Source organism: Anser anser (assembly GCF_964211835.1).
Source record: "Anser anser genome assembly, chromosome: Z".
Lineage (NCBI taxonomy): Eukaryota > Metazoa > Chordata > Aves > Anseriformes > Anatidae > Anser > Anser anser.
In genome coordinates this window covers 53,751,208-53,765,013 of record NC_139723.1, presented here as the reverse complement: position 1 = coordinate 53,765,013, position 13,806 = coordinate 53,751,208, and the positions used below count along the sequence as shown (strand labels likewise).

General features: G+C 40.4%; 1 long non-coding RNA gene across 4 annotated transcripts in view; it reads right to left on the bottom strand.

Annotated features, from left to right (window-relative positions):
* The window catches only part of LOC310889620, a 95,620-nt gene extending 81,859 nt beyond the window's left edge, over positions 1 to 13,761 (bottom strand). For 2 of the 4 annotated variants that reach the window (XR_014576643.1, XR_014576644.1), the window contains exons 1-3: positions 13,546 to 13,761; positions 9,374 to 9,423; positions 6,549 to 6,616 (exon numbers count right to left, since the gene is read on the bottom strand). This is a non-coding gene — a long non-coding RNA (uncharacterized lncRNA). The remainder of the gene's footprint in view (positions 1 to 6,548; positions 6,617 to 9,373; positions 9,424 to 13,545) is intronic. The other 2 variants (XR_014576645.1, XR_014576646.1) reach the window with 2 other exon arrangements.
* Positions 13,762 to 13,806: the final 45 nt, after the last annotated feature.

Sequence of the window (13,806 nt, the reverse complement as noted above, 5' to 3'; positions counted from 1 at the left end):
ATATTTTCAGTAAACGGAGACAGAAGAATATACATGCTACTATCTTACATGGTGCGTTGGAACACCTCATTGTAGAGTATTGATACATTGGCTATTTTAAAAGATTTTAATCCCATAATAAGGCTGCCAATACTTCAAAGATGTTCTTAAACCAACACCAAAAAAAGTGATATTCTTAATTTACATTCCTTGGATGTCAGGTTTATTTAGTCTGCACATAGACAGACCCTGACTTTGCTTCTGCTCTGAGAAGTCTCAGAGTATTGTCTTTGAATCCCAATATGTGACTGAATTGCAATATAGAATATAACCCAGCAAGAAAAGGTAAAGTATTTTAGCTGTTCTAAAATGCAATCCTGAGATTGTATCTCAGTCACAAGACAGAACTTTCTAAAACACACCAAAGTAACATTTTGTACATTCTTACAGGAAAGGAAGTGGTTAGGTATTCTTCAGAACAATATCGTCTTTTTTTTTTTTCCCTTCCCTTCCCTTCCCTTCCCTTCCCTTCCCTTCCCTTCCCTTCCCTTCCCTTCCCTTCCCTTCCCTTCCCTTCCCTTCCCTTCCCTTCCCTTCCCTTCCCTTCCCTTCCCTTCCCTTCCCTTCCCTTCCCTTCCCTTCCCTTCCCTTCCCTTCCCTTCCCTTCCCTTCCCTTCCCTTCCCTTCCCTTCCCTTCCCTTCCCTTCCCTTCCCTTCCCTTCCCTTCCCTTCCCTTCCCTTCCCTTCCCTTCCCTTCCCTTCCCTTCCCTTCCCTTCCCTTCCCTTCCCTCCCCTTCCCTCCCCTTCCCTCCCCTTCCCTCCCCTTCCCTCCCCTTCCCTCCCCTTCCTTCCCCTTCCCTCCCTTTCCCTTCCCTTTCCCTTCACCTCCCTTCCCCTTCCCCTTCCCCTTCCCCTTCCCCTTCCCCTTCCCCTTCCCCTTCCCCTTCCCCTTCCCCTTCCCCTTCCCCTTCCCCTTCCCCTTCCCCTTCCCCTTCCCCTTTCCTCTTTCCCTTTCCTCTTTCCCTTTCCTCTTTCCCTTTCCTCTTTCCTTTCCTTTCCAGCATGTAGCACCACAATACCTGGGTAGCTCATGACATGAGAATTAACACAATGAGCAAGCATGCGTGGGGGTGTTATCTTAGGAAAAGTCTAACAGAATGATCTACAGTCTAATTTCGCACTCCAAGATCCCAAAATACCTGAAGTATGCTAACAGAAGTCATTCAGCCATAACAAAAGAACATGCCATTTTTCCACTGGCTGTGCTTCCTACAGAAACTCCTGTAATAAGGCTGCTGCAGCACATCTGTGTTCTTCCCTTTGCTCTGAAATGCTGCTGTGGGATAGGAGATATGCCTGATATTTGGCCAGACAAAAACACTGCGCGCACGTATATTCTGGTACTGTTCAGTTAGTCTTGTGAACTTGGTTTACATGTCCTCTCAACGTTCTTGTGATCATATACAAACCTGCTCTTATGGATGATAAGAGTAACCTGAAAGGGTCAAAATGATTTTTATCAAGTGTTATTCTTCTCATTTAGCCACAAGAAGGACACTGGTAGCCTGTGCACAGCTTATGTTGAATGCAAGGTCCCACCTATTTTTCCTAATCCCTGGGAATAGCGTGAATATATAGTGACAGCCTCTGGCAGCTTGGGTCAGCCTTTGATTCACTACACATGAAGTGGAGAACTAGAATTACTCAAATTCTCTGCAATGATAACACATGTGCAGCCATTAGAATTTGTGCCATCACGCAGAACTTAGATGCAATTTCATTTATTCCTTTACCCTTATGAATATAAAAGAGCCCGTCTGTTTCCTGCAAACCAGAAAGTGTGGGGCAGCTGATCAGTTCAGCTGGTGCATAAGCTTTACATACCTCTGTATAGTCCTCATTTCCATGTCATAAATCAGTCACAAGACTTACTACTGCCTCTTCCCTCCAAGTACCTTACTTGCATAGATACAGTATTGTCTGTCTACCTCCACTACTTCACCTCAAGGAACTGCTGGGCCATTTTCTCTCACTGTTGCTGAGCTAGAGCTTTTTCAAATGAAATTGTCATGCGTCTTGTTTTGGCAGTTTGTAGGAGAGGCGTTAGTTCAAATCTGCTATGGAAGGGATCCCACAGCAGTGGGCCAGCTCCCAGCCCCTGCTTTCAGCCAGCTCCATCACGCTTTGTTACAGACTCCTGATGAGAAGGGGGTCCTGGTTACAAATAGGGACATTGTTCTTCTGTTAGCCAATACCCCAGGAGATGAATGATAGTCTAGGCTAAGTTAAATGAGGTAATCTAAGCATATAAAGTATGTGGCAATGTTGAAGTACAGTAAGGACTCTAACACAAGCATTTTCCCCCTTTTTTGCACAGTCCTTCCAGGTTTCAGCTAGAAACAAAAACCAGAAGACAATAAAATAAGGGCAATTCTTGCAGTATTTCTAGCCCAAAGGAATGGACATTATTGCTGACCCCCCAATGTAAACTGGATTTTGTGAGAGTCCCATGTAAAAATATTACATAAATCCAGTAACCCATTATATATATATATGGTCGTATTGAAATAATCCTCCTAAAATTTATGCCACTTTCCAGCACTGATACTGAAAAGCTCATCACATCTTCTGCGACTTCATTCGAAGAAATCACTTTTCAGCAAAAACAAGGTTACCAATAGCAGAAGGCACTAGAGATAAGCTGTGTCACAAGTAATATCAACTACAGCTACTAGGTAATATGATAATAAGGGTATTTCAGTTTTCTTTTGGCAGCAAGAATGCACAGCTACACGGCCTCTAATCCAGAAAGTTGTATCAGATGGGGAAAAAATTGAAAGCATACTGGGTGTGCCTGGCAAGGCACTGATGGGGTGGCTGCAGGGCCTTCATGAGGCGAGGCTGGGCCTGCCCCGTGGAGACATGGCTGGCTCCAGCGGCCCCACCAGAGGGCACAGCCAGGCCCTCCAGCTTCAGCTGGCACCTTGGTGGGAATGGATTTAGGAGAGGGCAAAATGCTGCACAGGCAGCATGGGGGCAGGGGGAAAAATAAGTGTGAGAAATGACCCTGTGAACACCAAGTGAGAGAAGGAGGGCATAAGGTGGTTCTCCAGCTGCTGGAGCAGATTTCCCTGCAGCCCATGGAGGACCCCATGCTGGAGCATGTAGATATTTCCTGAAGGAGCTGAGGCCTTGTGAGAGACACCATGCTGGAGCAGGTTTATCCTGAAGGACTGCAGCCAGTGGAGAGGAGAACCCACAAGGGAGCGGGGGGAAGGTGTGAGGAGGAAGGAGCAGCAGTGAGGAGCTGCTCAGGATTGACCACAGCCCCCCATTTCCCATTGTCCCTGTGCTGCTTGGGGTAGGAGTGCAGTACAAGAGCTGGAAGTGAAGGACTAAAGTTGGGCATGGGAAAAAGTGAAAGGTGAGGGGAAGGTGTTTTATTTTTTGTCTTTGTTTCTGACCATCCAACTCTGTTTTTAATTTACAAGTTAATTTTTCCCTAGTTGAGTCTGTTCTACCTGTGATGGTAAGTTACCTCCCTGTCTTTGTCTTGACCCGTGGTTTTTTTCATCTTATTTTTTGCCCCAGTCCTGCTGAGGAGGGGGAGAGAGCAGCTGGGTGGAGTTTGGCAGCCAGCCACAGTCACCACACCAAAGATACAAAAGGAGGAATCATGTTTTCAGGAAAGCTGAGAGCAGACCACCACACAGCCTTCAGTTTGGCAAGAAGTGATTTTGAACAGTCAGATCTAGTTGCTCTAGAAAATGTGTTAATGAGCATTTAAGGTACCATATTGAGTCTCTAGCATACAAAGAGTTCACCCACACAGATTTCACCTAAAGTGTGAATAGTCTGATGGGGAAAGAAAAAAAGAGTTATTTTTGGAGAAAATTAAGCTCAGATAGAATTCAGAAAATATTTCTTTGAGAAGTATTTGAAACAACCAAATTAAAAAAAAAAAAAAAAAGGAATCAAAGTTTAAGATAAAAACTGGAAGCCTCTCAAATAGGCTTAAATGTTAAAAATAAAATTTGATTAAATGCACAGTTCATTTTGAGAATGAAAGGAAGAGTTCAATATCTGTCCATGCATTTAATTTCAGAGTTAAGAACTTTTTATTGATACATAAAATTAAATGGTCTAGAAACCAATCTCCAAATGGTCTAGAAACCAATTTCCAAAGAATTTCTGTTTTTACCACTTCTACCATTACCACATTTACCTCATCCTCTGTATGGTATTATCAGTAAATCAATTTACAGCTGTAACACGGAAAGACAATAGTAGAAGGAATTCGAGCATGACTTTTCCGCAGCCAAAGGTGCCAAGAAAAGCTGTACAGCATCAGTCTGGCTTGAACTCCAATTTGTACAGTTATATAATTTTGTCCAGGTATTCCTGTTCTGATGTGAACATTACTTTTGCATTTGATGGATGCATACCTTCTAGAAAAGACCCACATTTTACTATAAGGCAAAAGTTCAACAATATACCATGTTTTTTAGTCCTTATTAATAAACTAATATTTTTAAAAATCATTTTAACTGAAAATTTCCCAGCTTCAGCTTATATATATTTTCCTACTATTTTATCAAATCTTTGGACAGATGAAACATGCCCAAATCTCTAATTTTTCCATGACAATGCCTTTTCCTGTATTCCAAGTCCTTCCAAATCTATTCCCCCCCCCTTTTTTTTTTTTTTTTTTTTTACTTTATACATTCACCTTTGAACTGTTACAGGACAACGGTATTGCTTCTACTGACGCTGCATGTAGAAGCCACAGCATTATTACCCAGTTATATAGGTAAGGTGTAAGGGCTTCCTCATATTCCTGTGTTGCTTCATGGCTTGTGCTAATTCATTTGCTGCTTTTGTCTGTGGAAGCTTCTTGAAAGTAACCACCGCTATAATTAATGTTCAGTTCAGCATCTTTTGTCTTAAATAAGTGCTATAGTCTAATCCCTTGGTTTGTTTGTTCTGATTCTGTTTAAAAGAACATTTTGCTGTCAGTTTCAGTCTCCATTAGACCATTCATTCACCTGTTCTTTTCCCTGTGTTTTTCAGTTCTCATTACTCTCCATGGAATACGTATTTTTCAACTTACCAAACTACCCATTCAAACTGTAGCACTTTTGCAGGGCTTTGGAACCTCATTAGTGCTTAATATTTATTAAATGACCATATTTGCAGATATAAAAAGCCTTTAACTGTCTTTTAAGAACCCTTCGGTAGCTCTGTGGGTTATCTACTTACTGCCTTTTTGCAAATAGCTAAAGCTCTTCTTCCTCAGTAAAGGACCGACAAGCATGTCAGCATCCTGATGGCATACAAGGACTTTTTTTCTGACTCTTTCCAAATAGGAAGACCTTTAATAGAGCACTTCTCAGGGACTATTCTTTCTTTTCAGTATTATTATGAAAATTTTACAATCTCCATTTACTAATGGCCCCATTTCACTGCAAGGGTTTTTTTGTTCCTAAAGTACTCTGGCTCCTTCTTATTCTGTGTCATGCCAACTATGTTACTTTCCTTAATATCCTTCATTTTCCCCTCATTTTTGTTTTTTCATATCTCCCACTTTTAATACACAATATTTATTTATTTATTTATTTATTTATTTATAGCAGAGCTCCACTTCCCCACCAAATTGAGGTGAGTTTTTAAGCAAAGTTATTTCTTTGCGGGCAGCCTGTGTTTCATAGCTATTTAACAAATGGTTTCAAAAATAAGAGAAAAGAAGGCATCAGATTCTTTTATTTTTATTTGAAACTCCTACAGTTATTCCTGAAAGTGTTAATGTCACAGAAAAAAATCTTGTGAGTTGTGACCCTAAAAATAGATGTCAGAATACAATTAAATTTCTTACTCTTTTGTGACAGATAAATTAGTTGATCTCCAGGAATAAAAGGTATGCCCAATCATCACAAACCTGATCAGAAGGTAAATGTCTTGTTAAGTATTTCAGGTAATGAACCGTAAGCAAATGAGGAGATTTGACTTGTTACAGAGACCAACCAAGGACCAGCTCTGATCATACTCTAAGCTGGCTACAGGTGCACAGCAATAGATGTTGCACTCATGTTGGATGTATTAATAGCAAGAGTTGATGTAGCACGTGGCTCTGAGCACATCTGTGTGTTATTAAGATTCAACAAGTTCTGGACTCACCTGCACCATATAAACACCCTCCAAGTTAAATAGTGTAAACACTGAAAAGGGTGAAGAGTGGCAGCCATTTATTCAATAGTGAATAAAGCCACTTAATTATTTTCAGAAGATGCTTGCTTTTTTCATTCTGTCCTGTTTCCTTAGGTAACAACCCCAGTTCAACAGGCATGAATTTATTTTGTGTTATTTATCAAAGCCTCCAGATCTGCTTATTAATCCATTAAGAAAGATGATTGATACAATAACTTAGAGATAGCACATCTCCCAGCTCAAATTACCCATTCAGCTGAGAATCTACAACAGGCTTTCAGAGAGAGATCAATATCTTCTTTAACTCACATCAGTAGAAACACAGTAGAGAAAGCACATAGTATAAACAGAATTAAGAAGCATACCCATTTTAGTTCCAGCAAGTCATGTTTAGATCATGGTTTTGAGAACTGTTTTCCCAGACATCTTATTTCTGTAGTAGGTAAGAGGAAGAGGATCAGAGATCATTAAATACCCTATTTAATTTTCACATTTGCCACCAGAGTCCGAAAACTTAGGCTTTTTACTACAATCCACGTTTGGGGACATCAAAACAACTTAGTTTGACTTAATACCATTTTATTTATTTATTTTGTAAATAAATATCTCTTCTTCTCAGGAATAATAAATAAATAAAAATACAAAAGGAATGGCATCCTCACTAAGTGTATGGCTAGACCATCTAGGAAACCTCACATTATCTTTTAGTAGTTGGGTGATAAGCATGACCCACGTTGGGTAAGTAAGTCTCCATTTTATTCTAGTCCTCCAGATGTCACAAATGAATCTGTGTTTTAAAAAAAGAAAAAAAAAAAAAAGATTTCTTTTGTGTATCATCTTTCTCAGCATTTTGAGATGGTTTTTCTGCCATTGGTAATATTTCTAGGAATGGTAAAGTATAGTCCAGAGGCCTTAACGGCGGATATATAATTCACTGGGTAAGGTACAGCATAGGTGCCTAACTGGAGGGAAAAAAAAAAAAGAAAAAAAAAAAAAAAAGACTGTTTCTGATCTCAGCAGACAAACACAACTAACAGATAATGGAGAATGGAAAGGACAAAGGACAACACAGAAACTTAACTCTGTCTTGTCTGTCTTAGAAACACTTCAAGGTCCAGACATATTCAGGTGGAAATCCCATAGCTTGGTACTACATTTCATTTTTTTCTCAATAACCCACAGATGTTGATGAACACCAATAAGAGACGAATGCTCAGCCAAGCAATAAGTGATATTGATCATGATGACAGACAACTGAATGAATGATTAACAGGGTTAACAACTCTAAGGTATCAGTGTCCAACAAATAGAAACAAAACACTACTAATTGGAAGAGATGGTGCAACAAGGCAGAAGGTGGGTTTCATTTAAAAGGAAAAGGTGGGTGTCTCGTGCAGATCTTGTCAGGTAGTAACAGTGGAGAAGCATCAGACAAGAGCAACAAGTGTCCCCTCTGCCTTCCTTGTTCTCTGCAAAGGTCAAATCAGCCATGTTCAAAACGCACACTTTTTTTGACAGCAGTGTTTTATGGTGCTTGCCCTACAGAGACAACACAGACTTATTGCCTTTAGTATTAACACTAAGTTATTACTTTTGCAGTCTTGGAACAGCTATTCAGCTGCAGCATGCAACATCATTTTCTGGGACACTTTTTTTTTTGAAGTTGGTTCACAGTCACTTGTGAGTTGCCTTGCCATCAGATGCACAACTCTTGAGCTTTTTTCTCTTAAACACGTTCAGTGAGTCTATACTTCTTAGAATATATTTTTTTTTCATGATGTTATACCAGTGCAGAATTATAAAAAATGAGCAAAGGCATTCAACATGGTTTCTGATTGTGTCTTCAAAATTGTAGGGAAGTGTGATGATGACACAAAAATGTGTCAGGAAACAGCAACAATCAGATTATTTGATATTTCCTGTGGCTGAAGAATATTTTTACCCACTAGCATACCAATAATAGTGAAATAGCTGAAGAAAAAGAAAGAATTTAATACAGAAGGTGAGAAATAGTAAATCAATATCAAAAAATACTAAAAAAACCTTCACTTTTGGAATTTTTTCTCTCTTTTCCAGTTATTCCAGGGTGTGGAGTTCAATGTTTCCAGTGCTGTATTGCAGAGGCAATGAGACATTTATATTAAATCAGACAGCTCAGCCCCCTCTCCCAGGTACAGAGTAATGTATTTTTCAGAGGAATTTTTATCTTTGCCCTAAGTATCAAGCATGGGAAATAAGTCAGCTCAAGTTATCTTCAAGTTATTTTTGCTCTCTCCCAAGTTACTCTCTAGAGATGCAGCTTCAGCAGTAAAAAAAGTAATCTAATATTTTAGCAATGCAAAGCCTATAACCTCTGGTTCTGGGGCAGGAATCATCAATATTTCCTCTGAAGGTCAAAGAAGAATATTTATTCTTACAACTGCTGAGGTGATGACATCACTGGAAATCATATCCTTATATTAATTTTAAACTTAAGACTGACCTTCTGCTTAATCAAGACAAGTTGCAGGAAGCAAGGTGATCCTATATATAAAGTAACAACCAAGCAGACTAGTACTAGGAGCCAAAGCAGATGGGTGAATGTTTTACTTTCTTGCAAGGAAGCTTGGCCTGTATAAGAAGTGGTTTTGGTTCCTTCATTCAAGCTAGAATACTCTAGTTTGAAGGAAATGAGGTGTTGCAACTCTGTTAATGTGGTCGAATGACTTCTGTGTAGAGAAAGCACTGCTTATCTACATCAAATAGAGTGAAAAGGACTTGTGGGAGAAGGCCCAAAACATGCTTCTTCCAGAAATATGGAATAAGTTTATAACAATAGTTTCTTTGTTATATTAGTAAGGACACCTAGAAATATCACTGTTTGATATTTTGAGCAGGAGTTCTGTAATCTGCAGTTACCTGCTAATGTTCCCATCAGCTAAAAAAGTATACCATATAAAGAATACTGCTGGTATTGTATTTGACCATATAGAAACTAAGATGTTGGAGTGTTAAAGACTAACCATTCATGCTTTCAGTCTCCACAAGACTTCATTTCGAAAAACATATTCAGGAATCAGCATTTAATGGACCCCACAATGCTGAGAGGACTGCCAGGTAAACCCCTGGAGATACACATAAAGTCCTTTCAAATATCATGTCAACTGCCAGCCCAACATCACCAAGATAAACCGACAGAACACACACTTGCCTGTATCTTCCAGGTTGTGCTGCCCATTGACTGAAAACTCCCCAGAGAATCTGCATGGAGGAAGATGTAGAGTGAGTGGCTGGAGACAAGGTGTGTGCTGACCGTTTCCAGCTGCCGTGCTTTTCCCAAGGTGCCTACCTGCCTCCCTCCAGGCACACATAAAGCCTTGTGGCAGCTCACACATATGTGATTTGGTGTGCAACTCATCTAAAATAGAAAATTTCTGCTTGCTACCAAAATTTTTGCGTAATCCCAAGTCAGAACCACAGAAAAGGGGATGATGAAAAGACAAAAAGACCTCTCCAGTCATTTCATCCCATATTAGTAAGAAAACAGGCACCAAAACATGAGATCATTTAGAAAATTGACATTTTACCTCCAAAGCAACTGGAAAGCTCACTGTTATGCTCCCTAAGTAACGCCTCCAAATGATACTGGTTTCAAGGAGTGATCTTTTTAATGAAAACACATTAGTGGCTTTTGTGTCTGAGTGAACTTTATAACCTCCAGCACCATGCTCTGTGCTTCACTAAGAGTTATTGAAAATGATTCTGGGTTGATCCCTGCCCTTCGGGATGTGGCCAGGTATTTTTAAGGCAGATTTTTTATTCTTCCTCAAATATCTCTACACTGGACAGGTGTCATTGGTTTACCTGAAGAGAGGCAGGCAAGACCATGGGCAGAGCATATCAGTTTGGAGTCAGTAAACAAAGGTGGAGGGAGACGACAGTGACGAAGCTTTTTCTCACAGACTGCTTTCAGTATTTTTTTAATCACCTGCAGAGTTTGTGGTACAACAACGTAATGCCAGACACAGCAGCAGCCACTGAGGAACTCTGCCAGGCACAGAAAGCAAGCCCATCCTGGTGCAAGCTCCTCAGCCCAGCTCTCACCTCTGTTCTCTGACCCTGGGAGACTGGTTGCCTGCAGCAGTGGCTGGAGCATTGAGCCTGGCTCCAAGGCAATGCCTATCCAAGGGAACAGCCTGCTGCTTCAAGGTAACATTGCCCTTGAGTACCAGTCCTTCCTTAATTTTTGTAACTTATTCCCCATACACAGTTTTACTGTAAGTGCTAGACAAATATAGTCAGAAGCTTAATTTCACCTTATAATGTGCTCACTCTATAGTAATTTTTACCTTGCCAGATACTGCCAGGAAAGATCAGTAGACATTGGACCCATTCCTCTAGCCGTGTCTAACAAGGCCCCTCAGAGAGGTTTTGTTTACAAGCATTAATCAACAATGTTTGTGAAGTCCTTCTCCTTCTCATTGCACCCCTGGACAAAACATGTAGAAGTGAAACCATTTCCACCTGCAATCTTATCAGCAGTTTGGCTGCCTCTTCAGCACAAAACACCCTAAGTCCTACAAGTCACGTATACAGCTACTTCAAACCCTCAGCTGTTATTTATATAGTAACCACTGTTAGAGACTGGAGTTAAGTGTAACCGTGACAGAACACATACCTTGATCTGAAACTGTAATTCTGAGACAACTGAATCCTTCTGGAATAATTTTTCTCACAGGCCAGGTCTTCTCTTGGACAGGAAAAAAAGATCTCAGCATGTCCAACCTCTCCTGGTCAGCTAAATTCAAGTCAGGCTGAAGACAGGCTCCCGATGCAATGGTACCCTGGCATAGCTACTGTTCTACAGAAATGGTGCTTCAGCAACAATGTAAGGAGAAAGTAGAAAAAAGATTGCTTGCTATAATCCTGAAGATTAGAATAATATACTGGAGAACCCAATGCAAAGGAAAAAAAAAAAAAAAAAAAAAAAGTGTGTGAAACAAGGAACTGCAGGAGAGACTGAATATTAGACAAATTTAGTCCAAAAGTATTCAGAAGTAGTTGCGTGGGCTCAGCAGGAAAGATGATGGAATCATGTAATCATGAATGCTTTTTCTTTTTATTTTGCAGTGAAAATGGGTTTGGTGACTTAGAAAAGCAATGCTCATATAACTATAGAGCATAAATAAGGGAAAGTCACCTCATCAACAGGCAGGCTACTGTTTGCTAAACCACACTCTGAATGCAGAGCTGGCACTCTGAGAAATGATCAGTATGCTTGTGTCTGCGTGGTGTTATAGCTGGTTCATTAACAACCTTAACCCACTTTTACCAATAATGCTATTCATGTGCAACCCACTAAGTGCATAATTCTGCAGTACCAGGGAGGCTCCAGGACAGCTTACACACTCCATCTCGGTCACTGTGACTCTAGCCACAGGAACCCTGGAAGTTTGTATTGACACTTGTGTGTACATGGCATGGACAAACTAAGGTATACAGCTTCACAGACAGCTCTGAATCGTTTACAGAAGGTTAATAGGAAGCTCCTCGCTGTGCTGACGCTCACACTGGCACTGGGTCCTGTTATGCTCATTAGTCTCCAAAGAACCTTTACAAGACTTGACCTGATGACTGTGTAGGGTATCATGTTATATTTATTTTCTTATTACTAAGTATATTTTATGGCTATAGTGGTATGCGTCCTCCTCTCCTATTCAAAACCAACACAAACCAGCATATATAAGGCATCTCAGATATTATGTATAAAGTGAATTCTGTCATCACATTATTTTGAAAGATGGGCAGGGAGATCGATCTACCTAAAACAAAGAAACAAACCTAAGCCCAAACCCTTATCTTGTTATTCTTATCTCCATGAAATAGAAAAATGTGCTCAGCTTCTGAGGGTTTTTCACGGGTCCAAGTTTTCTGAGCTATGAAAGAGATCCACTGTAAGTAATTGTGACAGTTTTCAATATACTGCTGAGGAAAATTACACTGAGGGAAATATTTCAGTCTCCAATAATTTAGGAGAGAAGTGTTTTACAACCAGAATTATGTCTGAAAAGTGTTTAAGTACTAAAGCCCTCACTTACCTTTGCATGACCTCTTTGAATTCAGAGGCATTTCAGGGGTCTAACTGGGGGCACAGTTTGTTTCTTGAAACATCAGTAATTATCTGATCAGAGAGTTTTTGAAAGTTGAATAGACAGCTGCTTACAGTTGATATGGTTCCAGCCTCACAGGGCTGCAATGCTTGAATTGTCAGTTTTGGGGAAATACAGCTTTTATCCCTGCTCCAGTCCCGCTGTGTGTTAGACTTCCTTGCTTGTCTGCCCACAGCAATGTGCGCTGGTTTTGGCAGCCTGCAGTGCAGCTAAATATAGTCAATGGAGACCATTGTTTTAGTAGTGAACATCAGCTTAGCAAGCAGAAACAGTTATGTTCTGCTTTGAACACCTCCTTTCACCCCAAGGCACCCACTTTAAAACAACAACAACAACAACACACACGTTAAGACCTGGAAACCCACATTCACCTAAATTAAGGTGCTTTGCTAGCAATGTGGGCCTGGTCCAATCACTCTTAAAAATAATAATAATAAATAAATTAAAAAAAAATCTGAAAGATTTCATTGACCCCAGTGGCTTCAGATCGGACTCCTAGAGGAGCAGGTTTACACCCCCCCCCCCCCCCCCCTTTTTAAGTAGTAGGTTCTGCTCTGGTCCTGCATAGCAACATGCGCAGAACTCAAATGCAAGTCAAGCTTGAGATGGACTGTTGCCATCACCATCTCCCATATGTTTAAAGCTCCATATTTTGCAAGTAATGCCCTGTAAATTGGTTCACTCCATTCTTTGTGTGGAGAACACACTGATATTCTGGGCTGAGTGCAAAAAGTGGAGCAGGGTGCTATGTAATAGTGAATGTCATAGAAGGTAAATTCAGTTTGACATACTTGAATTCTTGCACAGCTTTGGGCAGATCTTTACAGCTCTCAGTGGCTCAGTCAATCAATATTTCCATATAACAAGTTTCATAGTAGTGGCTGATCTCAGACAACAAGAAACTTAAGGAAACTATCAATAGATGCTCCAAAGAGAGAGATTTGGTAGGCAGAAGTGGGATAGCTCTTCTAGAGTGAAATGTAGGCAGAATGTATTGCTAGATCCTGCTTGCATCTGTCAAAATTTGGCCAACAATGCCAATAGTTTGCCTGAGTGTTTGCTTATGTTGTAGTTAAGTCTCAGTGGGCACAGTTCTGCTATTCCTGAAAGTGATATAGACATGCCATGTATAAAACAATCCTGCAGTTACCTTACCAGAAATATTAAAGGCTGCTGATCTTTTAAGTGGAGATGTGAGGAGTGTGAGAGTTACCTGGATAGCAGTGACGAGCCTTTTGTTCCTTCAGTGAAGTGAAGACAAATTTTCGTTCAGTCCTGAGCATTCAGTAACCTTCTCTTCATAGACACTCACAAATGTGACTCAGATTCTAACCACTCCACAGGGTTCGCCAGCACTAAGTGCTTTCATCCCCAGGCAAATGGAAGCCAGTGGGCCCAAACTCACAAGCAAGAAGCAGAGAGTACATTTGTTTTGTTTTCAGCTTTGCTCTTTGGATACCCAGACAGGAGCTGA